Source organism: Elephantulus edwardii, unplaced genomic scaffold, assembly GCF_000299155.1.
Source record: "Elephantulus edwardii isolate Elephantulus edwardi_28Jun2011 unplaced genomic scaffold, EleEdw1.0 scaffold00238, whole genome shotgun sequence".
Classification (NCBI taxonomy): Eukaryota; Metazoa; Chordata; class Mammalia; order Macroscelidea; family Macroscelididae; genus Elephantulus; species Elephantulus edwardii.
In genome coordinates this window covers 1198807-1224354 of record NW_006399988.1, presented here as the reverse complement: position 1 = coordinate 1224354, position 25548 = coordinate 1198807, and the positions used below count along the sequence as shown (strand labels likewise).

Here is a 25548-nt window from a genome sequence, read left to right as displayed (position 1 = left end):
TAATTTGTTTTTAACAAGAGAAACTTGAGGCGCTTATACTTTCCATTCTGTGTTTGAACTGGCTTGAGACATACAGTGAGAAAGCAAGTACTGTTTTTCTCTTGTGATGTAAAGTAACCCCATTACCCTTGAGTCAGTTCCAACTCATAGATGACTCTCTAGGACAGAAGAAACCTGCCCAATAGGGTTTCAAAGACTTCTTTACAAAAACTGTACTGCCAGCTTTCTCTGCACAGCAGCTGGAAGTTTCAAACAGATCTTTTAGTTAGCAGCCAAGTGTTTTACCTACAGTGCCACAGCATTTCTTATAATAGATAAGGATGCTGTTGTCTGGTGCTGTTAGGTCCTCTAACTCTGAGCAACCTTACATACAGCATATGAAATGCTACCCAATCTTGTGATACCCTCTGATGTGCTTACACCCTTCGTTGCAACCGCTATGTCAGTTTATGTTGTTGAGGGCCTTCCTTTTTTTCACTGACCCTGTCCTTTACCAAGCATTGTCCTTTCTCCAGCCATTGGCTTGTCCTGAGATAACACACCAACACCATCTTGTTTCATCTTACTGCACTTCTTCTAGAACAGATTCTCTTGGCAATCTGTGGGATATTCAATACTCTTTACCAATGCCACAATTTAAAGACATTGATTATTCTTAAGTCTTTCTTATTCATTGTTCAGATTTCACATACTAAAAGGCTATTAAAAATATCATGATGGCTTGGGTCAGGCCCACCTTAGTCTTCAAAGTAACATCTTTAATCTCTTTAAAGAGGTCCTTGACAGCAGATTTGCCAGTGCATAAGGTCTTCTGATTTCTTGACTGTTGCTTCCACAGACATTAAGATTGTTTGTTGTTGTTATGTGCCATCAAGTCACCTGTGAGTTATAGCAACCCTATGTACAACAGCCCTAAACCCTGCTCTATCTTATGCCAATCTTACTGTCTCTGACACACTTGCCTGCAGTACCCCAGTCACTGAATCAATCTATCTCATCAAGGGTCTTCCTCTCCTGCGCTGTCCCTCCACCCTCCCAAGCATGATGTCCCTCTCCAAGGACTGGTCCCTCCTTGCAACATGTCCAAAATATGTCAGGCAAAGCTTCAGAATCCTTGCCTCTAAGGAGCAGCCTGGCTTCACCCTCTCCAGGATGAACCTGTTCTTTCTCCTAGCAGTCCCTGGTATATCCAATACTCTTCTCCAGCACCACAGCTCAAAGGCATCAATTCTCCTTCCCTCATCCCTGTTCAGCTCTGATGTGTAGCAACTGATTGCAAAGACATATGGTTACACATAAAATTAAATCCTTGACAATTTTAATCTTTTTTTGTTTGTCATAATGTTAGAACTCAATGCTCAACTCATTGCCGTTGACTTGGAACTGCTTCTAGCTGCCTTTTACATGGGAGGAGAAGGCAGTCACATCTTTCTCTTGAAAAGCCTCTAAATGCACTCAGATAAGTGCTGCCTTCGGGTTAGCAGCACAGCTCCCTACAGAGCACAGAACCAAAGCTCCCAAAGAGATCTTTAACAAGAAGAAACTGAGAAGCAGAGCTTTCTGTGGTTCTTTAATAGCTGCCTTGGATTGATTGATGGATTCTGGTTTTGTGGCAAACCTGAGATAGAAGTGAAGACATTCTGTATACCTAGCATTTCACTTCATAATTTTGGAGGGAAAACCCCCCCAATTTTAACATGAAGCCAAATATCTCCTCAAATAAGACATTGTTACTACAGTTGGAATGTTTGCCCCTGTTGTGTATCTTAAATCCCTGGATATCATAAGGTTGCACTTTGACTGCTAACCTAGCACATTTAGATGAGTGAGTGAAAACAGGAAGAAAAGAGTACTGTTATGTTAAGGGCATTGCAGCTATCTCAGAACAAAACATGTATACATAGTTGAATGAGAAACTAACTTTCTCTGTAAACTTTTGCCACACCAGAATAAAATACTAAACAGCATAACCAAAAAACTTAGCATGAAGCTATGATTAAAGGAAATAATTTTGCCCATTTGATAAAGAATGCTTGCCTTTTACATTACATTTACAAATAATTGCCTGTGAGTTCAAATGGCAACAGTTAATCTCAAGTCTAGGCAGGAACTGTAGAAGGGATTGATGAGACAGTATGGATAGGTGATGCAGTGAGAAATACATAGCGAAAGTCATCAAGTTGTACATGAAAAGTTAGGAATAGGTGTATGCTTGTGTATTTTACCACCAAAAAAAATTTTTAAGCAAATAAATAAATAGACCGTTTTGACCCTAGATTTAGATCATTTGGGGGAAAAATAAATTACCACGTGAGTGTAGCTTGTCATTGAGTAAATGCAGTGACATTCCAACCTCATGTACATTCTTCAGCTCTCTGCCTAGACATGTCCTATAAGCCCCAAAGAGGGTGACAGTGTGACCACTGTGACAGTGGTCCCATGGAATTTTCTACAGATATTTGTGTTTTCAGTCTCCCCAGATCTTTACTGTCTACTGATTTGAGATATTTTAAGAATTTTGGCAGTATATGAAGATTCCTTTGAGTTGATGTATGTATGAGCATGTGTCATTAACTTTTCTCTAAGCTTAGCATAAGCTTGATGGTAATTGGAATATTTTAGTAACCTTGCTTATTTTTTTAAGATTAATAATAGAACATTTTTAAAACTGAGTATTTGAAAATATGCAAATAAAATCCTTAAAATTACAAGAATCATATGAAGGATGGAGGTCTTTCTGTTACTGTTGGTGCTGTTGAGTCAACTCCCAACTCTAACCCTTGTCTAATCCTGTGCCATCCTCACAATCTCATCCTTTTAAAGGTGTTTAATCTCTTGGTAGAGTGGTATTCTTACTCTGCTTATCATGTGGTTTGGATCCACTAGCTCAATGGAGAAAATAGGCAATATCTTCTCGTGCTGTTTACTGCCTCTGAAAACCCACTGGAGGATCATCTATGAGTCATTTCAAACTTAGTGGTTCATAATAACAATTAGCATGAAGTAAATATCTACCATGAAAGAAAAACTGCATTTACTTTCTCTTGAAAAACAACAGTGTAGCGTTGCATTCCTTTCAGTAGATGTTATGGTGTATTGGAAGCAAGAACGTCCTCAGCATTGCCTCGTTGGCATATTGGAGAGATGGTGGGTGGATCAGGGAACACAAGTGTTTGATCTCAAGGCTCTGAGAATTAAGTCCCACTGCTATAACTAGGACTTTTTATAGTCCTTTTGATCTTACCAGCCTTCAAGGCTGAGCACAGTCTCAGATTTTAGTCAGTCCTCTGTGGGTGTCATCTGTTGATGATGCAATTGTTAGAGGATCTGATAGTGTCTGGGCTTTGTCAATTCATGAATTCTCAATCTACTCTGCAGAAAGTGGTAAACAAAACTTTTCATAACATGTAAATTGTTTCATTGGAACATTACAGGATATGTTTACCTATATAATTATGAAATCTGTGGCCTAAATTGGAAGGAGGAGTGGCATCTACTTCCATAATAGCTTGCCTCCGGAAACCCTATGAACCTGGAGAGAGGATGAAAGGCACCCAAGCGTCGAGGACTCTCCTTCATAGGGTCGCTATGAGTCGCCTGCGACTCGATGGCACTTAACAATAACAACAACAACATGGCCTAAAAGTTGGCATGAAAATGGTAGGCAGCATGTAGAGACATTCAAAAATTTTTGTTTTGTGTGTTGTTCTCCCCAACTCCCACCCCTCCACCGCCCCGACTCCTTTTTCAATAACAAGACCTTAGAGCAGTGTTGGTTGTTTGTTAGGAATAAATGTTCTATAACATTCCAGGAATAATAAATACATTGCTTGATCTAAGTGAGTGTGTGTGTTTAAAGATTACTGCTTTATCGTCCCATAACTATTTATGTTAAATGTTCCCTACAAACTCATAGCATGTTTTTTTTTTATATTGGGTTTCTGTTTTTTTAGGTCAATAAGCTGATTAGAGTTAATTGATAGAAAGTAATAGGCTATATAAATGCATATAAGAATTATTTTCTTTTGTCCTTGGTACCTACAGTTTATTGTCAGAATGTTGCCAAATGTGGCTTGGGGGATGTGTAGGATTTTATTGTGTGTGAGGTTAGATATTAAAATAACAGTGAAGTTCTGTGACTTGGGTGTTTTCTAAGAATTTAACTCTTCTTCTCAGGATATCCACATTTCACTGCTAATTGCGTTGTTGTTGTTGTCATTGTTATGTGCTATCTGGTTGCCTGCAACTCATAATGATGCGAATATACAACCGCTCTGAAGCCTGTCCTGCCCTGAGTCAGTCTCACTGAGTCTGACACACCTAATCTCACTGCCCTAATTACTGTGTCAATCTATCTCATCTGGGGTTTTCCTCTCCTGCTCTGTCCTTCTACCCTTCCAAGCATAATGTCCTTCTCCAAAGTCTAGTTGGTCCCTCCTGGTCATGTGCCCAAACTATGTGAAATGGAACTTGCTTCAAAATCCGTGGCTCCAAGGAGAAATTTTGTTTCACTCTGCAAGAAAAACCTATTTTTATTTTTTTTTCTCCTGGCTGGCCATGGTATGTTCAATACTCTTCTCCAGCACCACAGATTAAAGACATCAATTCTTCTTCTGTCATCCGTAGTCATTGTCCAGCTCTCTGATGTGCAGGTAATTGAGATGACAGTGGCTTGGCTCAGGCACACCTTCGTCTCTAGACTTATGTCATTGCTCCTCAAAGAAGTCCCTGACAACAGACTTCGCCAGTGCAGTTGGTCTTTTGATTTCTTTTTTTTTTTTTCTAACCGTCACACACCTGTCTTTATTGTGGGGCAGAAGTTGGGACGCTTCCAGCACTAGTTAATAAAAAAAGTCAAAAATACTCATTTACAAAAGCAGGGATTCAGTGAAGCTGTCAGATGCATACCCTCGGCAGTCATACATAGATGCTGACCCAGAGCAGCAGGAAGAGGACCCCGAAGCCCATGATGAGTGAGGCCACCAAGGAGATGAGCAGCTCTTTGTAGATGTCCCGTGTGTACTTGGTAGAGGTTACCTCGTAAATGAAGAACCAGGTGGTGAAGAACATGCCAATGGCTGATAGCACCATGGTCAGATGGGGGAAGACAGCCGGGTTCACCGGGCTGGTGTATCTGCTCATGGCCTCGAGCTCCATTTTGCCAGGTTCTGAGCAAGCAGCAGCTTTGCCACCGGAAGAACACGTAGGCAGGACTTGGCACCTTTGATTTCTTAACTTCTGGTGTCAAGAGATTGTGGAGCCTAGAAAGCTGAAATTGTAAACAACCTCAGTTGTTTCCCCATCATTTATGGTGCTGCCAGTTAGCCCAGTAGTGAGAACCTATGTTTTCTTGATGTTTAGCTTCAGTCCGTATTGAGGACTATAGTCCCTGACCTTCTGCAGCAAACGCTTTAGGTCCTCCTCCACTTGAACAAGAAAAGTTGTGTCATCTGCATAAAGCAGGTTGTTAATGAGTCTTCCTCCAATCCTAATGCCATACTTCTCTTCATAAAGTCCAGCCTCTTGAATGATATGTCCAAACACAGATTGAAAATGTATGGAGACAGGATGCATCCCCGACAAACCTCTTGCCTAATTTTGAACCATGCAGTGTTTCCTTGCTTTTTTTGACCAGCTGCCTCCTGGTCCAAGTATAGGTTTCACATAAGTACAATCACGTGTTCTGGGATACCCATTCTTCTCAAGGTTAGCTACAATTTGTTGTGATCTACACAGTCAAATGGCTTTGCACAATCAATGAAACACAGATATCCATCTGGTACTCATTGCTTTCTGCCACGATCCATCTGACATTGGTGATAATATCTCTAGTGCCATGGCCTCTTCTAAATCCAGCTTGTATTTCTAGTAGTACTCTACTGTTCCTGTCATTTTCTTTTTTAGAATCTTCAGCAGGATTTTCATAGTGTTTATTATTCAATAATTTCCATCCTCTGTCAGATAACCTTTTTCTGGGATAGGAATAAATATGGTTCACTTACAATCAGTTGGCCAGGGTTTGCCCTCCATATTTCTTGGTACATCTTGGTGAACAAGTCTCCTGGGCAGTGTCTTTTTGTTGAAATGTATCAACTGGTGTGCCATCAGTGCCTTGTTTTTTGCTAGTTCTTTCAGAGCAGCTTCAACTTCCTCCTTCATCTTGATCATATGTTGCTTCCTGAAATTCTTCTGGGCCAGCCAATTCTTTTTTGTTCAATGATTCTGTATACTCCTTCCATCTTCTTGTAATGCTTCCAGAATCATCCTTAAGTATTCTATCTCGAGGCTTGAATTTATTCTTCAGTTTCTTCAGCTTAAGAAATGCCAAGAAAGTTTTCTAACTCCAGCTCTTTTTGCACATTTCAATATTACTTAGCTTTGTCTTTCCAAGCTGCCCTTTGGAATCTTCTGTTCAGCTCCTTAATGTTTTTATTTCTTCCCTTTGCTTTGGCTTCTCGGTGTTCTAGTGCAATATTCAGAGTCTCCAATATTCAGACATCCATTTTGGTCTTTTTCTTCCTCCTCTGTCTTTGTAATGACCTTTTGCATTCTTCATGGATAATATTCTTGGTATCCTCCGATAGCTAGTCTGGTCTTTGCTCATTAGTCTTCAAGCCTCAAATCTTGAGATAGTTTTGAAATTCAGGTGGGACGGACTCAGTGTCAAATTTTGGTTCCTGTGGATTTGATTTAACCTTCTTTGTTTTTAGTTTGAACTTACATATGAGTACTTGATGGTCTGTTCCACAATCAGCACTTAGTTTTCACTAAGTGAAGCCTAGGTTTCACAGCTGATACTGAGCCTCTCCTATGATTCTTTCCACAGATGTAATCGATCTTACTCCTGTGCATACTATCAGGTGAAATCTATGTGTATGCTGTTGTTATGTGTCATCAAGTTGCCTGCAACCCATAGTCACCATATGTGCAGCTGCTCTGAACTTTGTCCTGTCCTAAGCCAGTCTCACTAGTTTTGACACTTCAATCATTGTCCCGGTCACTTCTTCTGTCATCCTTAGTTGTTGTCCAGTTCTCTGAAGCATAACAAGTAATTGTAAAGACCGTGGTCTAGATTAATTGCACTTTCGTTTCCAGACTGACATCATTGCTTTTCAACACTCTGGAGAGGACCCTGACAGCAGATTTTCCCATGGCAATTTTTCTTTTGACTTCTGACTACTGGTATTAACATTTTTAAATAACAGGCAAACAGTGACTTACTATGTCCTAGTACTAATTGATGGAGAATCAGCTCTGATGCTCAGCTACCCCACGGGTGTCCAGGGCACAGCTGTGCTCCAAAGGGCTTGTGACAGCTGTTTTTTTAGAAGTAGAACTTCAAGGGTGCCTCTGGGTGGACTCAAACTCCTAACCTTTAAGATAGGAGTACAGTACATTAACCACACCCTGTTAAAAGCCTTATGTTACAATAAAGCCTGCAAATAAATTTGTGCCTTATATTTTTACATGGCTATCTTCAATGCTTATTATAAACCGGCTTAGCGAAAAACAGAATCACAATTTCAACCTCTATTCTATAATTAAAACATATTTTATTTGAAAAATAGTGTCCTCTCAAAAGTTTTAGGACAAGGGGATAAAGTTGTTTATTTCTGCTATGGATATGTTTGCTTATTGAGTCATTCCTTTTTTATAGAAATGAAAAATTAAATAGCCACTGTTTTGAGTATTTTTCCTTTCAAGAATAATGATTTTTGATGGATAACTGAATAAGATTGCTGACAATGCTGTACTTTTTTAATCCTTGAAGTGTGTAAAAAGCCATTGAATTTTTGCTGTTTCTTGATTCATAGATTTCCTTTTCACAAAAAATTAAAACATGTTAAAGATGTTAGTTTAACTGTAGGAATATCAACAGGAGCTGCATTTGAAGAGCATTTGAGAGGACTGTGAGCTCTGATATAATGTGTGGGGGTGTTGCTAACCAAGAGATTGGTTTGCGTCCATCAGTGGCCCCTCCAGGGAAAGAGGAGTGTTTTCCTCCTGTTATGATTTACAGTCTTGGAAACTCACTGAAGGCTGCTGTGAATGGGAATGTACTCAATAGGAATGAGTTGATGTTTGCATTTTTAAAAGACAGGATAAGTAAAGCAGGAGCTTGGTTAGGCCTTCAGTCTCCATGGGAGAAGACACCCAGGTAACCTGCAGACCATATCCCTCCAAAGGACCCAGCCTCCTCCAGCCCCTTTCCACAGGCCTCTGCATGCATTTGTAGGAACAGTTGTCTCTAGGAAATCAAACCACAGCACTCTTCTGTATCATTTCATGTTCAGTCTCATTATTCTGTGCTTTATTTTCCCGATTGAGGGTTATGTTGATATCAAGAATAATTTTCTTTTTATTTTAAGAATCATTTTCTATGATTCAGAAATAACAGAGGAGCATTTTTGATGGTGTGCAGTTCTACTGGTAAGGTAAATGGTCAAACTCAAATTCAAGTTTGACTTTTCACTTTAGAGTCATCATAAACCTCATAACAACCTCTGCTAAAGGGAAAATGCTAAGAGCCCATCTTAGTGTATTTTATCTTAGGCTATTTGGTTCCACTTGTGAGAGAAAGAAAATATCCTTTGACAGTCTCAGCTACAGGTACTGGGACTCATCCACCAGCTCTTATACACTCTGAATTCCGGCCATCCCAGCTTCTTGTTTGGCTCTACAACCAATAAATAGCACCAGATGACAAGTAAAGATGGGAAAAGGCAAAGAAGCAATCAGGAAAGTCCCATTTCTACTGTAGGACATGGTAAAGAATTGCAGTTCATTCCTCAGTGAAGAATATCCCTGGAAGGATGTTATTGCTTCCTCAGGCAGTTCTGTGATGGTTAAATTGATACATCCTGAAGACAGGCAAGTAGTGGTATATCTTGTGGACATAGGAATTGTGATAAATAATAGGCTCCAACTTTGGTTCCCATTCCTCTTACTGTGGAGATATTTGTGAGGTTTCTTTAATCAAAAGGCTTGTGACATTCAGAAACTTAGCCAAGGGCATGAGTAGAACATGGTAAAAGAAAATTTATTTAGAAGTAGTGACTCATTCTTTAAACAGTGTAGGAAATTACTTCATGAGAAGATTGATTACTGCTAGAAAAATGGAGATAAAAAAGAGAAACTGTTCTGAAATCAGAATGCCTTTTAAATCAGTGTGGCAGTCATACATGTTGGTAGGTGCCCTGAGGCAGTGCACACTCACTGTGAGCTCGCGTGCCGGCAGGAAATGCTTCATAGGATTTCCCAGACATTGTCTGCAGAGCAGATTCTCTGCCTTCCTACTGTAGCCTTGAACTGTCATAACCATTCTGTGCCCAGGCGGTAAGCTGTACATGCAGAGGGCTGCGCTCTTGTCTGTGTGTGCATGATGTGCACGCATGTGTGCATTTGTATGTTGGAGGAGGCATGCCACTCTTGAAAGTACAATAAACTGGGCCATGACCTTATCCATGTGTGTTGAATTCAATACTACTTTTCTGTATTTAATGAAGACTTTAGCCTTTAGGGGTAAATAAAACATCACTAAACAAGGATGGCCTTAATATTTTTTTTTGCTGGCAGTAATAATTAAATCCATGCAAAAGGTGGTGAGGTTATGTTACTTATTAACTTGAATTGCTCTTAGATTTGATCAAGACGTGGCTTGCCTGTGGCACTTTGTTTCATGTTTGTTCTTTATTTCGTTGAAATTCTGTGCCCTGGCCTTTTTTGCTCTATTAAAGCAACAATGCTTTTAGAGAGTGGGACCCAAAGGAGCTTTTACCAGACCTCCTTAGCTAGTTTGCTTTTCCCAACTCGGTGAACTTTCTGCCAATAGTCCCGAGACTGAAAATCACTTGTAAAGTATGTCCCTGTGGTTGGGAGTTGTTGTTTGTTACCATCAAGTCAGAACCAACCCAGAGATGACACTCTAGTGGGTTTTTAGAGGCAGTATATCACACAAGAGCCCATCTTAGTGTATTTTATCTAGGGCAAGGAGGGTAAGTGTGTTGGAGTCAGTGGAGACTGGTTTAGGACAGGGCAGGCTTCAGAGCTTTTGTATATAGGGTCACTATGAGTCACAAGTGACTCGACATACCACCTAACAACAACAACTTCACCCCAGGGGAAAGCTGAGCTATCTTCTCCCACTAAGATTTGCAGCCTTGGAAGCCTGATGGACAGTTGGAAGCTACAGTGAGATTTTTGTTTACTAATTGTTATTGAGTGACTGCAGGCATTGCTTGCAGGGTCTCATCCTTCTGTCTTCACAGCTCACAGTGTAGATAGGGCTAAAGCTTTCCCATGCCCCCATTTATTTGTTTCTCTCTCCTGCCTCTTTAACTTGAAAGAGATTTGCATATTCAACTATGTGAATCACAGTACATAATAGACAACATTTAGAAGAATGAATTCCAGAACAGTTAATTTTGCTTATTTGGAACCTTACGTGGACCAAGAGCCAGAAGGGAATACTGAATAATTTAAAATCTAGAAAGTTGTCTATCTTATTTTTCATACCTATTTATTCTGTAAAAATAATCTGAGTAGTTGGATTATATGTGGAAGAGTGTCAGGATTGAAACAACAGAATTGAAGTAATATGCATTAGCAACTTTTATATGCAAATGACACAACCTTGGTTCAAAGAAACCAAGAAGACTTGAACCACTGATAAAACCTAAAGATTTAAATATTAATTATATTTAATTATATATTATCCTTCAATATGAATTATACCTGAACATTAAAAAAAAGGCAACACCCATATCCTCACCAGTAAACAACATCATAATAAATGAGGGGGAAACTAATGTCAAGGATTTAATTTTACTTGGGTGCACAGTTAACTCCCATGGAAACAGTCAGAAAATCAAATGATGTATTGCATTAGGGAAAATCTGCTGCCAAGAGCCCATCTAAAGTACTAAAGAGCAAGGATGCCATTTTAAAGACTATGGTACGCCTGACCCAACCCATGATCCTTCCAATTACTTCATATAATGTGAAAGTTAGAAAATGACTAAAGAAGAATTTGATGTCTTTAGATTGTGGTGTTGTCAAAGACTGTTGACTGTATACTGTGCACTGTGGGGGAGAAAAACCCCAAACATACCTGTCTTAGAAGTGCAGCCAGAGTATCCCTTAAAACAAGGATGATGCAACTTCTTCTTCATACTTTGTGCATGTTATTAGGAGGAGAGAGAGTCATAAAAGAATGGGAACCTGCTCCAGTGGCGGACACAGTGACTAGCACAGTGGGCAGCACAGCAGAGATTATGATGCTGGTGCAGGATGAGCAGATGGGTCTCTGAGTCAGAGCCATCTCGATGGCGCCTGACCACATGATTGCCTTGGGCACAGATAGGTCATCCTGGGCCATCAGCTCACATCAAGATCAACCTTAACCCCACATTACCTAAAACATATTTATAGATTGTAAGTATGTGAGTTGGACACCTTTGAAAGCTGTGGTTTTGCCCAGCACACCTGTAGATGAAGCTACCCTTTTGTAAGTGTTACTGTAACTGGGTAATAATGACAAGGTTCTGTAGCCAGGCTTAAAGGGAGAAAAGGTTTTGTGTAGATAAACACGGGGATATTTTTCTAGAAATTGATACTTATGCTGAAACACTGCATGAAAGTTTATAGAATCATTTTGGTGTCTCCCATTCTGAAAGTGTGCCCCAGTGCAGTTCACACCCTATTCACTACACAGACACACGGAAGTAATTTTTTTTTCTTTGAGTCTGTGGACAGGCACTCAGCTGGGGTCAGTGCTCCGCATGAGCAGCACCTGGAGACGTGCAGACCCACTCAGTGAAGACACAGGCCTTGCCCTTGGGCAGACCTCAGCAGTGGGCAGGTTTGACCAGCTGCTGACTTGAATTCAACACTTTCACTCTAGCACCTTGGCCTGTCATCCCCAGGTGATCTTGGGGAAACTTAGGGAAAGGAGGGCCCACCATTGAGAACCTCTGCTTAGAAGCTGAATGAATCTTTAAGCTGAAAAAAGTGTTAGCACTGCTGTTTCTCCTTACACAGGCCATATTTTTATGTTAGAAAACCAAGTGCAAGCCGGTATGTGAGTAGTCAGGCTTGTTGTCCTACTCAGGTTCCAGGTTACTTGCTTCCAGACTCAAAACCAAACCAAAATAAAACCCTCACACCCATTGTAGTCGAGTTGGAGCCAACTTACAGCTGACATTCCAGCAGGCTATCAGACCCTGTAAATCTCAGGGAGGAGACTGCTCATCCTTCTTCCATGGAGCAGCTCGGGGATTCGAACCCCCAGAGAGGCTCTGCCTTTGTTAGCAGAGCAGCTCTTACAGACTTTAACCACTAGGGCTGATGGGCCAGAGCCAGGTATTTTTAAAACAGAATTTCATCTTCAAATAGAGGAGCCTGTGTTGATGGCAGTCGTTTTGCTGAACCCCAATTTCCTGGAGATTACTGCACAGCTGACAGTTCTCTGGATGCCTGGTCCAGGTCAGGACACAGGGCCAGAACACAGTCTTCCGTGCACTTCGGCACCTCTGGCCGCCTCCAAGCCTACTACATTTCCTACTCCTGCTTGGCCCATGCAACCCCTAGATCCCCCTTGGCAACCCTGCCTGGAACTAAGAGTGGGGTTCCCTGTGTCCTCAGTGCCCAAATGGCACCTCCATCACCCCAACCTCTGTTCTGTTCTCCGACCATGAGTGAGAGGTCCCCCATTACCCCCTCTTTTGGCCCTCATCTCTGTGTCCCTGCACCTGGGGGGAGCAGTCCCTGTGCCCAGAGCACCCCCAGTGTGCCCTTAGCCTCCTTCTTGTCCAAGCATCTGTTCTGGGACCATAAGTGTGTGTGTGTGGGGGGGGGTCCGTGCACCAGGCATCCCCAGTGCCTCCTGAGCTGCTCAGCAGAGCTCCTACTAGGCACACTAGATCCTGACCATTCGCTAGTGTAGGGGAGTGGCTGGGGGCTTGTAGAAGAATGGCAACCAGTGGGGTTCAAGGTCAGAATTACTTGTTGCCTTACAAGTCCTGGATGCCCGGTGTTTGTGCACAGATCCCTCCCTCCTCCCCAAGCCCTAAATGCCACCCACTGTAAATCAGCTTTCTGAAGGGAACAAATTGTCTTTGGCCTCATGCTTTTGACTTGAGATCATTTGTTTGAAGAGCTGAGTGTGTTATTACTCTCTCAACTCTCAGAATAAATACTGGTGTAGTTTTCTTAAAATTATTAACATTAATTTAAAGATGAGAAGAGGACAGATGGATGAGTCAGGGCTGCTCACCTCAGAATTACTTGGAGAACTGCCTCAGAGCCATGTGTCTGTCTTAGAGAGATCTGAGTGCTGGGGAAACTTAGGCCCAGAGAAATAGCTTAAAAAATATTTTTTAAGTCATAATGAAATGAAATCAGCAAAGTTGGTGAGAAAGTTAGTTGGAAATTCTCTCAAGGCAGTACATGGTTTTTTTAAATGTTTCAAGGTTTGCCCACCATCTTTCAATTTAAATCAAAACTGCTTATTTGTCAAGAATGAAAGTTTACATGAATGAGAGGCTGATAGTAATGTGTGAATATTGCATATGAAATAGAACAAATTTCTATATTACATAATATTCTTACTGAAGAATTTTATATATTATCTTGAACTTGATGTTATGACCTTTTCAAGCTGAAAATTAATGCTTTTTTATCCTTATACATGATATTCATGTTTTTAGGTATTTCAGAACAAAATACACGTTGAACGATGCCCTTCATCACCAAGAAAGATAAAGGCCATTTCTAAGTTTTGACTCAAGCATTTTGGAAGGAAAAACTTCAGAGACACATTTTAAGTGTTTTCTAAACATTTCTTATTTTCAACAACTGCTCATAATATTTATTTCACCAGTAGGTGTTTTTTTTGAGAAGTTGTGCTTCTACCCAAAGGTAACACCTCTTTGACAGTTCCCATCTACCACTGGGGTAGGATGGGAAGATGGGAACTCTCCTCCTGCAGTTTACAGCTTCCAAAAGGGTCAGCTTTGGAGTAGATTCCAACTGATCAGGATTGAGTTTTTGAGCTTTTTATTGATCTTAGGAGACCTGGTTGCAAAGTGGTTAAAGCACTGGGCTGCTGTCTACATGTCTGCAGTTCGCCTGCACCATGTGTGTCCAGGCAGAGAAGTGTGGTCTCCTTCCATAAAGGCTACATTCCAGAAGACCTTGCAGAGCAAAGTTATGCCCTATAGGACTGCTTGAGTTGGAATCAACTATAGTTTGTTGTTGTTGTTGTTTTTGTTGTTATGTGCCATCAAGTCGCTTGACACTCATAGCGACCCTGTGTGCAACAGTCCTAAGCCCTGTGCTGTCTCTTGCTAACCTTATTGTCTCTGACACACTTATTTCCATTGCCCCAGTGACCGAATCAATCCATCTCATCGAGGGTCTTCCTCTCCTGCGCTGACCCTTCCCCTTCCCAAGCATGACGTCCCTCTCCAAGGACTGATCCAACCTTGCAACATGTCCAAAGTATGTCAGATGGAACTTCAGAATCTTTGCGTCTTCAAGGATATGAACATGTACAGCCAAGCACAATCAATAAGAGTGCATCTAAATTCCAAAATCAATCTCCATAATAGTCTATGTGTTTCCTACTGCCAAACGGGCCCTTTAGAGTAGTGAGAGAAGATCTTCACCCTGAAACCCACAGCGTCTCTTTTCAGCAGGAAGTAGCTAAGAGAATACGCCATCCCCTTTTCCTTATGACTCAGGGTGAAGTCTCTCTCAGGAAGGAATGATAGGGAATGGCAAAGGACACACTGACAAAGAAGATTAATCAGAACTGGCTTTGACAAGCACTGTGGCATTTGGACAAGAACAAACTGGGAGGAGGGTAGAGAGAATAGTGCAACAATGAATGAGTGGAAGCCCAAAATCTCTGTAAATGTTTATGAAAATTAATAAAATATAATCATAAAAAAAAAAGAATCTTTGCCTCCAAGGAGCAGCCTGGGTTCACCCTCTCCAGGACGAACTTGTTTGTTCTCCTAGCAGTCCACAGTATCTTCAATACTCATCTCCAGCACCAAAGCTCAAAGACATCAACTCTCCTTCTCTCATTCCCAGTCATTGTCCAGCTCTCTGATGCATAACAACTAATGGCAAAAACTATGGTCTGTACCAGGCACACCTTAGTCTCCAGACTGACATCGTTGCTTCTGAGTACCTTGGAGAGGTCTCTGACAGCCGACATTCCCAATGCAATTAATCTTTTAATTTCCTGGCTGCAGGTACCAGCAGTGTTGATTGTAGAGCCAAGCAAACTGAAGCTGTCAACAATCTCAATCTCTACACCATCTATCATGATGCTGCCAATTGGCCCATTGGTGAGAATCTTTGTTTTCTTGATGTTGCATTTCAATCCATATTGAAGGCTGCAATCCTTGACCTCCTGCAGCAAGCACTTCAGGTCCTCCTCAGTTTCAGCAAGCAGGGTTGTGTCATCTTCATAATGCAGATTGTTGATGAGTCTACCTCCAATCCTGATACCACACTTCTCCTCATAGAGCCCAGCCTCCTGGGTAATCTCTTCTGCATATAGATTGAAAAGATAGGGAGCTAGGACACATCCTTGATGCACACCCTTCCCAATTTTGAACCATGCAGTGTTTCCTTGCTCTGTTCTGATGACTGCCAAGTATAAGTTTTGCAGAAGCGCAATCAAATGTTCTGGTATTCCCATTCTTCTCAAAGTCAGCCACAGTTTGCTGTGATCCACACAGTCAAATGCCTTTGCATAGTCAATAAAAAACAGATTAACATTCCTCTGGTACTCTCTGCTTTCAACCAAGATCCATCTGACATTAGCTATAATATCCTTAGTGCCATGGCTTCTTCTAAATTCAGCCTACACTCCAGTCATTTTTGGATAATCTTCAGCAGAATGTTGCTTGCATGTGATATCAATTATATTTTTTTGTAATTTCCACACTCTGTTGGATCACCTTTCTTTAGAATGGGAACAGATATAGATCTCTTCCAGTCAGTAGGCCAGGTAGTTTTCTTCCAGATTTCTTGGCACAACTTAGTGAGCACATCCAGAGCAGCATCTATCTGTTTGTTGAAATATGTCTATCAGTATGCCATCAATTCCTGGGGCCTTGTTTATTGCCAATTATTTCAGAGCAGCTTGAACTTCCTCCTTCATCACCACAGGCTCTTGCTCATATGTTGTTTCATAAAATTCTTCTGTGTCCACCAGTTCCTTTGTACAATGACTCTATATACTCTTTCCATCTTCTTTTAATGCTTCCTGTATCATTTAATATTCTGCCCAAAGCCTCCTTAAGTATTGCAACTTGAGGTTTGAATTTCTTCTTCAGTTCCTTCAGCTTAAGAAATGCTGAATGTACACTCATATTCGTTGTGGCTTTGTTCACAATAGCAAAGAGTTGGAAACAACCTAAGTGCCCATCAACAGATGAATGGATAGAGAAGCTGTGGTATATTGACACACAGGAATACTATGCTGCATTGAAAAACAAGGAACCAAAATGGGTAACCCTGGAGGACATTATGTTGAGTGAAATATCTCAGTCACAAAAGGACAGATATTACATAGTGTCACTGTTGTAGAATGGGGCTGACATCAGGTTTGGGGTGAGACTGAGAAAGATTGGATAAATTATGAATACTACATTGAAATAGATGAGGGAGAGAACTGTTTGAAAGCGATATATGATTGGGTATTATGGTTATGACAAGAGTCCACAATGAATGCTGCATAGTGGAGTGTACTGGCGGGGGCAGGGAGGGGAAGAGGATTGTATACCAATGAAAGAATTTTTCTTTTACTTTCAGAGAGAAGAGCCAACTGGGTGGAAGGGATGGGCAGGGAGAAAAATGCAACAATGAATGAATGGAAATCCAAAGTCTCTGTAAAGGTTCATTAAAATTAATACTACTACTACTACTAATAATAATAATAATAAAGAAATGCTGAGCTAATTTTGCCCTATTGATTTTCTTACTCCAGCTCCTTGAACATTTCATTGTAATACTTTACTTTGTCTTCCCTCACTGCCCTATGAAATCTTCTGTTCAGCTCCTTAATATCTTGATTTTCTTTCCTTTTTTTCGCTTCTCGGCGCTCCAGTGAAATATTTAGAGTTTCTTCTGACATCCATTTTGATCTTTTCTTCTTTCTCTGCATTTGTATTCAAATATGAATACAAAGGTATTCTCTACCTTTTGCATTCTTCCTGGATGATATTCTTGACATCCTCCCCCAGCTCATCCAGTCTTCATTCATTAATGTCCAAAGCCTCAAACTTGTTCCTGAGATGGTTTGAAATTCAGGTGGGATAGACTCAAGGTCAAATTTTGGTTCCTGTGTACTTCATTTAATTTTCCTCATCTTCAGCTTGAACTTGCATATGAGTAGTTGGTGGTCTTTTCTACAATCAGTACCTGGCCTGATTTTCATAGCTGGTACTGAACTTCTCCAGAGATTCTTTCCACAGGTATTACCGATCTGATATTATTCTTTCTTAGACTCCTCGTTTCACTGTAGGTAACATTTTTATAGGTCAGAAAAAAGTATTTTAAACATGTAATCTTATTTTTCAGGGCATTAGAGTTTTAAATTAGGTAGACATAAATGTTAATAAATAACATTTGGTTTTAATTGGGCCAGTTACTTGCTATGCATCAGAAAACTGGACAATGACTAGGGATAATGCCTTTGATCTGTGGTGCTGAAGAAGAATATTAAATATGCAATGGACTGCCAGGAGAACAAACAGGTTCGTCCTTGAGAGGGTGAAACCAGGCTGCTCCTTGGATGCAAGGATTGAAGCTCCACTTGACGTACTTTGGGCATGTTGCAAGGATGGGCCAGTCAGTCCCTAGAGAAGGACATCATGTGAAGGGACAGTGCAAGAAAGGAAGACCCTCGATGAGATGGATTGACTCAGTGACTAGGATGATGGGGGCAGGTGTATCAGAAACAATGAAGTTGGCTCAGGATAGAGCAGAGATCATAGCTGTTTTACAGGGTCGTTATGAATCGCAAGTGACTCGATGGCACATAACAACAACAACAACTTGTTTTAACTTTAAATTTAGATGACTTTTATGTTAAAAACACTATTCCCGCTCTTTCACCAAGGACCGGCCAACATGGGCTGCGTTTGCACCAAAACCGTGAAGAAGGCGTCCCGGGTCATCATTGAGAAATATTACAAGCGCCTGGGTAATGACTTCCACACGAACAAGCGTGTGCGAGGAAATCGCCATTATTCCCAGCAAGAAACTCCTGAACAAGATAGCAGGTTATGTCGCATATCTGATGAAGTGGATTCAGAGAGGGCCTGTCAGAGGCATCTCCATTAAGCTGGAGGAGGAGAGAGAAAGGAGAGATAATTATGTACCAGAGATTTCAGCCCTGCATCAGGAGATCATTGAAGTAGATCCTGATACTAAGGAAATGCTGAAACTCTCGGACTTTGGCAGTCTGTCCAACCTGCAGGTCACTTAGCCCACAGTTGGGATGAATTTCAAAACACCACGTGGAGCCGTTTGAGTCTGTTTGCTGTGCTGTAATATTTTCAATAAATTTGGGCACACCAGCCTTGCCTTTGTAAAAAAAAAAAAAACAAAAAACCCCAAAAAACAAAAACACGATTCCCAATTTTGGGGGAAGTTTTTGTGTTTCAAAAAGATTAATTATTTAAATGGTTGCTACAGTTAAGCTATTGATTATATTTAAATTTTTGTCATGTTAATTTTTGGAGGGAAACAGTTGGCTAGACAAAAATAGTATTTTGTGACACAATAATTAATAATCAATAATTAATAATAAATAATAATAATAATTAATAATAAATAATTAACAATAATGACACTATATTAATTTTCCACAATGTGAGTGTTTAAAAGTATCCCTTATTAAAGGGAGAAAAGTAGAGCTAATTTAATAAATGCATGGTTTCAGACTGAAAATTGTACGTAACTGCAATTTTTGAGAAATAAAAACTTGTTTTTTTAAAAAGTATATAGAAAAGAGAAATCCTATTTTATGTCACGTTCTGATAATGTATCTTGTAGTTGACAACAGCTCATAAAGAACCCTATGAAAAATGGCTCTGAACCTTGCCCCATCCTGAGCCAACCTCATTGTACCTGATACACCTCATTCCATTGCCATAGTCATTGGGGTCAGTCCATCTCATCCAGGGTCGTCTTTTTCACTCTCCACCTTTTTACCCTTGCAAGCATTTCTATAATGATTGCTTTTATTGTTTTCATTATTCATTAACTAAATTGCCTATTATTGTTGTTATTTAAATCTAAGAGAATTATTTTAATAAACTTATCTTCTCAGCTGTTCACTGTTCTCAAAATGGATGCATATTACTTTCACAAACTCATTCTTTAATGAGAACTCCTTTGATGTTTTGTTTTCCTTTTACAGCACATATTTTAGCGTTGTGATTTTACTCATTCTATAAATTCCACGGTGTGTTTAAATGATTAGTTTAATATTCAGAATTTGTGACTGAAATGTTTGTAGGGGAGGCAGATTTGGTCTTACCCTTACTTATTAGTATCTTCCAGTCTCAGAACTGTATTTATCTTTTGAGTTTTGTTCTGAAATGCATTTTCAAGAACCTTCTTTATGCCTCTATGTAGGCCAAATAAATAACTTTACCTAAATGCTTATTGCTCGGCTCCACGGTCAACACTCTTGGCACCAGTAGCCAGGAAATAAAAAAACGTATTGCGATGGGAAAGTCTGCGGTTAGGGACCTCTCTAAAGTACTCAAGAGCAACGGTGTCTCTCTGGAGACTAAGGTGCGCCTGATACAGGCCATGGTTTTTGCAATCACTTGTTATGCATCAGAGAGCTGGACAATGACTAGGGAGGATAGAAGGAAAATTGACGCCTTTGAGCTGTGGTGCTGGAGAAGAGTATTGAATGTACCATGGACTGCCAAGAAAACAAACAGATTCATCCTAGAGAGGGTTAAACCAGGCTGCTCCTTGGAGGCAAGGATTCTGGAGCTTTGCCTGACATACTTTGGACATGTTATAAGGACAGGTCTTTAGAGAGGGACATCATGCTGGGCAGAGTGGAGGGACAGCGCAGGAGGGGAAGACCCTCTATGAGGTGGATTGATTCAGTGACTGGGGTAATCGGGATGGGTGTGTCAGAGGCAGTGAGATTGGCACAGGATAGAGCAGGGTTTAGGGCTGTTGTACATAGAGTCGCTATGAGTCACAAACGACTCGACGGCACATAACAACAACAACAAATGCTTATTTTAATTGATAGTAGTTGCAGGATTTTTTATCTTTATGCAGGTTTTTTTGTCTTTATTGTTTTCTGATGACCATTCTCTGCTGGGATTGCAGTGTAAGATAAAGCAAGAGTAATGCTTATCCAGTGCAGAAGGCATGCCCTTACTGTTCCCAATCAAAATGCATCCATCCTGGAAGCTTGTTTCTAGTATTCAGTGATTTTAATTCCGTTTATTTCACAGTGAGCATTTAGCAACCTCCTCCAGTACTCATTAAGAGAAGTCACATGAATTGTTTAGTAGCAACACATTTTGAGTAGTTTGTTCCCTTTTTCATTGCCAGCCTCCTACATCCTGGTCCAGAGCATTGTTCCACAGGAGGGCCAGATGGAAAATTTCTTTTTTAAACAGATTCCCCCACTCCCTTTTTTTTTTTTTACCTTTACGAAAGTTCTTTATTTTTCCTAAAGCAGCCAATCGCCCCGTTGGCACCCTGCATTGCAACTTATGAACGCGGGGAACTTTTTTTCCCCTTCCTCCCACTCCCTTTTTTAAGTTGTGGCATGGTATGGTGATTACCCTCAGAAATAGTAATATTCTTTTGTGTACTGGTATGAGGTTTCAACTTTTTCAGTGCAAAAATCCTCACACACTCTAAGAGGAAAATTTGTTACGGCTGTTGTTGCCTTTGTTCTCAAAAGCTTTTTGGATTGTAGGTTGTGTTGGAACTGGTTTATGCAGTATAAAATGCTGAGACTAAAACTTCTCATTAGAGTAATAATAACTGGGTGGAAAAGGGCCAAAGTGGCAAAAAGGGATCTGCAGCCCTCGGCTCCAGAGGTGTGGCTGGTTAGGCTTGACCTTCCCGCGATTGGTTTTCTCCATGGGTGGGGCCGCAGCAGCTTTCCCTGGGATTGGCCGAACAAGGAGGGGGCAGGGCTGTGCTGGCCCATGGAGATAGGAGCCCTCAGGCAAGCTCATCAGGTAGGACAGCGCCCGCTGGCCGCTGGCGCCCACAAGTGTGAGAAGTCTCCTCACCTGGCGCTGGTGCACGTACAACGCTGTCGACGCACGTAAGACGTCCCCTCGTCCACTTGGAGACACGCACATAAGACGTCGCCTTGTCCACCAAAGTTGCTGCCGCTGCTGCACGTAAGACGTCCCCTCGCCCCGCAGGTTCCCCTGATGCCCAGGCTTTGTGGCCATGACCCCCTGTACGTTCATGACGTCCCCCTGCTGTGTGCTGATGTGTTAGTCAGGTTCAGGATAGGGGCTTTGTGTCCTTTGGTCTTCACGCTTTAAAGTGCCCAGCTTCAGCTGGACGAGTTTGACAGAAGGGCTGTCCTGTTTGGTCTGCACTGCCCATTGTGATCTGGGCTCTGCCTCGATCCTGCGGACTTCCTCATCCACACCGGTGCCCGTCATCCGGATGTAGCTGGGTTTTTTTTTTGTTTGTTTGTTTGCCTTCCCAAATGCCGTATTTCACTTTACTTCAGGCCTTAACTGTAAACGTTTTAAATTTTCAGAGTGCATTTGGAGACTTAGATTCCCTATTGTAACTTCTTATTAAACCTTCAAACAGATAAATATAATCTGATGCATTGAAGAAAGTTCATTTAAAGGTGAAATTCATCAAGGAAATAGTAACAAGCGGGCATTTCAGACTTGAGTCTGTAGGAAATGTTGAGTTTGGTTAGCTGTGGCTTCCAGCGCCAACCCTGACCTGACCCTGCCACTCAGATTCCCACTCACATTCCTAGGAGCAGGAGGGAGCAAATGTCCACAGGGAACAAAATGCCCGTTCTCCCCCCCCCTTTAGCTTTAAATAACTCATTTTGGAAAAGTTCCAAAATTTTTAATGAATACATGAAAATAAGTAATAAAACCTAAGGATTTGAAAACAAGTATTACAGCAAATTATATTTCATTTTTAGATGGATCTTTCATCTCTAACACATTATAATTCAAAACATTTCTTTCTATTCTTTGCTCTTCCAGACCACCATTTCTAAAGCTTTGGCTTGCTCGAGATGGAATAGTCTGTTAATTTTTTATGTGTCTCAAAAGTAGTTTGTAAAAGTCTGAAAAGAATTTTTTAAAAAGTCTGAAAAGAGAATTTACTTCATGAAGTCAGTAGAAAAATTGTCTCACAACCAATGAGTTTGCATATAGTAATTTTAAAATCTACTTCTACTCTTATTTGGATCTATCTATGATCACTAGTTTTTCAGATTTGTTTTCATGAAACCAGTCTTCATTTTGGACAGGAATGTTTAGGCTATAATTGGTATATTGTAACATACATTTTTTTTTTCAAAAGTCAAAGAACCAGAAAGTTAGTTAAAATACTTGTTTTCTGAAAGTAAGCAGGATCAGTTTTAAACTGGTGGTCTGTATTTTCCATCTAATATAATAATTTCGGGAAAAGTACTAAGAACATATATCTGTATAAATAAAACATTTGCCTTTTTGCCTTTTCTCTTAAGAAATATAAATTCTGAGTTATAAAGATACCCTGAACTTAAGGAGTGAGGAGCAATCTTATTTTCCATTAAACTTTTAAATAATATGGCCTTTAAAAAAAATATGGTCTTAATAAGCAGGAGTGACATCCACTTCCTAAACATCATGCCTCTGGAAACTCTTTGAACTTTGAGAAATAATGATAGTTAACAGAGAGGCTTCAGATCTTTTGTTCATAGGGTCGCTATGAGTAGTGCTCAAATCTCTGTCATTAACAAGAGTTTTATTTGGGAGGAAATTTACCATTTCCTGGTACATGAACACATTTTACTTGTATAAAGGAAGATAAAGAAATATTAAACTTAATTTTGAGAATTTAAAATTAGTAGTAAAGAGTAGCACATGCTCAGATTAACCATGGTTATTTATGTCAGCCTTTATAAAAAGAAATATGCAAGACCTACTAGGATTTTCAAACTAATAGTAGCACGTCCACTGTGCATTTTTTTAAAGACTTGTTAATTTTTTTATCATCTAAAAATTTATAATTTATTTCTAACGTAATGTTGTAAAAATACATCAGGAGAGTAAAAAGTCTTCTTTGAATCTGCCCCATACAGGCCATCTCTACCTGCTTGGTTCACTTCAGGAGGCAAAGATACCCTAGCAGTGCCACCCAGTCCCTGCCTGACCCTTCAACTTGGGTAGACCCTTCAAGATTTCTTTCTTCAGTCCAGAATTTTGTCACTTTTTGTAATAATACAGGCAACAGACACCACTTCCACTTTCGAACCTCAGTTTTGCTGGTTCACTTCACAAAATATCAAAGCTTGTTAAGTTTGAGTGTTAAGAAAATACTCCCACAGTTCAAACTTCCAGATACTCTGCTGGAGAAGGAGGGATAATCTCCTCCTGTACCAGTCAGATCTGATTTGATGGGACACACACACAAAAATAATAAAATTAAAGAAAAAGAAAATACTCCTATGAAGGAAGGCAGGACTCTTTCAGATTTCCATCTACTGTTTGTCAGTCAGTCCACCTGGAATGAGAGTTTAAGCTAGAACTCCAATTTATATTGTTTGAACTCTCGTAGTAATAAAGTGATGGTTTTGCTGAGGAAGAACAACTTTAAAGCACCATGCCCACCAGCTGCTCAAGGGGAGAAAGAGGGGCAATATCTCCTAACTGCCTCTGACAATCTTCAAATTCAGCCATGAATTGAGGGCAGTGAGTGGGGCGTTGGGGGGGGAGGGGTGTTAACATCAGCATATTTCTTTTGTGTTAAATGATTTTAAATAATGATGTTATTTTATGCCATCAGTTCAGAACCGACCCAGACCTAACCCTCCAATGGGTTTTCAGAGGCAATAAATCACACAGGAGGAGATTGTCCATCCTTCTCCCACAGAGTAGTGGCCGATTCTAACCATGTTTTGGTTAGTGCCTATGTTTTGGCACTGCAGTTCTTTCCACTAGGCCAACAGAGATCTATAATAATAGAAGTAGTAACTTATTTTATTACAAAGGCAGAGGAGGAAGAAAAGACCAAAATGGATGTCAGAAGAAACTGAATATTGCACTGGAACGCAGAGAAGCCAAAGCACAAGGAAGAATTCAAGATACTAAAGAGCTGAACAAAAGATTTCAAAAGGCAGCGCAGGATGACAAAGTAAAATATTACAATGAGTGCAAGGAGCTGGAGTCAGAAAATCAAAAAATCAAAAAAATGAAATAGCTCAGCATTTCTTAAGCTCAAGGAACTAAAGAACAAATTAAAACCTTCAGTTGCTTTAATCAAGGATGCTTTGGGCTATTTAGAGTATTAAATGATCCAGGAAGTATTAAAAGAAGATGGAAAGAATATACTGAGCCACTGTATCGAAAGGAATTGGCAGATGCAGAAGAATTTAATGAAACAACATATGAGCAAGAACCTATGGTGATGAAGGAAGAAGTTCAGGCTGCTTTGAAGGAAATAGCAATAAATAAGGCCCCAAGAATAGATGGTATACCAGTTGATATATTTCAGCTAACAGATGCTGCCCTGCATGTGCTCACCAAGTTGTGCCAAGAAATCTGGAGAACAACCACTTGGCCAACTGACTGGAAGAGATCTCTGTTTGTTCCCATTCCAAAGGAGGGTGACCCAACAGAGTGTGGAAACTGTAGAACAATATCATTGATTTCACATGCAAGCAAGATTCTCCAGAAGATCATCCAAAAACGACTGGAACAGCACATCAACAGAGAACTGCCAAAAGTCCAGGCTGGGTTTAGAAGGGGTTGTGATACTAGGGATATTGTAGCTGATGTTAGATGGATCTTACCCGAAAGCAGGGAATACCAGAAGAATGTATATCTGTATTTCATTGATTATGCAAAGGCATTTGACTGTGTGGATCATAACAAACTGTGGCTGACTCAGAGAAGAATGGGAATCCCAGAACACTTGATCATGCTAATGAGAAACCTATACTTGGACCAAGAGGCAGTCGTCAGAACAGCAAGGAAGCACTGCATGGTTCAGAATTGGGAAGGGTGTATGCCACAGATGTGTCCTGTCTCCATACCTTTTCAGCCTGTATGCAGAACAGATTATCCGGGAGGCTGGGCTTTCTGAGGAGAAATGTGGCGTCAGAATGGGTGGAAGATACATCAACAACCTGTGTTATTCAGATGACACAACCCTGCTTGTTGAAACTGAGGAAGACCTGAAGTGCTTGCTGTAGAGAGTCAAGGACTGCAGCCTTCAATATGGATTGAGGCTCAATATCGAGAAGACAGAGATTCTCACCACTGGACCAATTGGCAG

General features: G+C 40.6%; 1 protein-coding gene and 1 pseudogene across 1 annotated transcript in view; one reads left to right on the top strand and one right to left on the bottom strand.

The window, feature by feature from the left end:
* LOC102848488 (chromosome unknown open reading frame, human C9orf3) overlaps positions 1–25548 on the top strand; it is a 704390-nt gene that overhangs the window by 617470 nt on the left and 61372 nt on the right. The gene's annotated exons all lie outside the window — the stretch shown is intronic.
* LOC102873588 lies at positions 4918–5157 on the bottom strand (annotated as a pseudogene).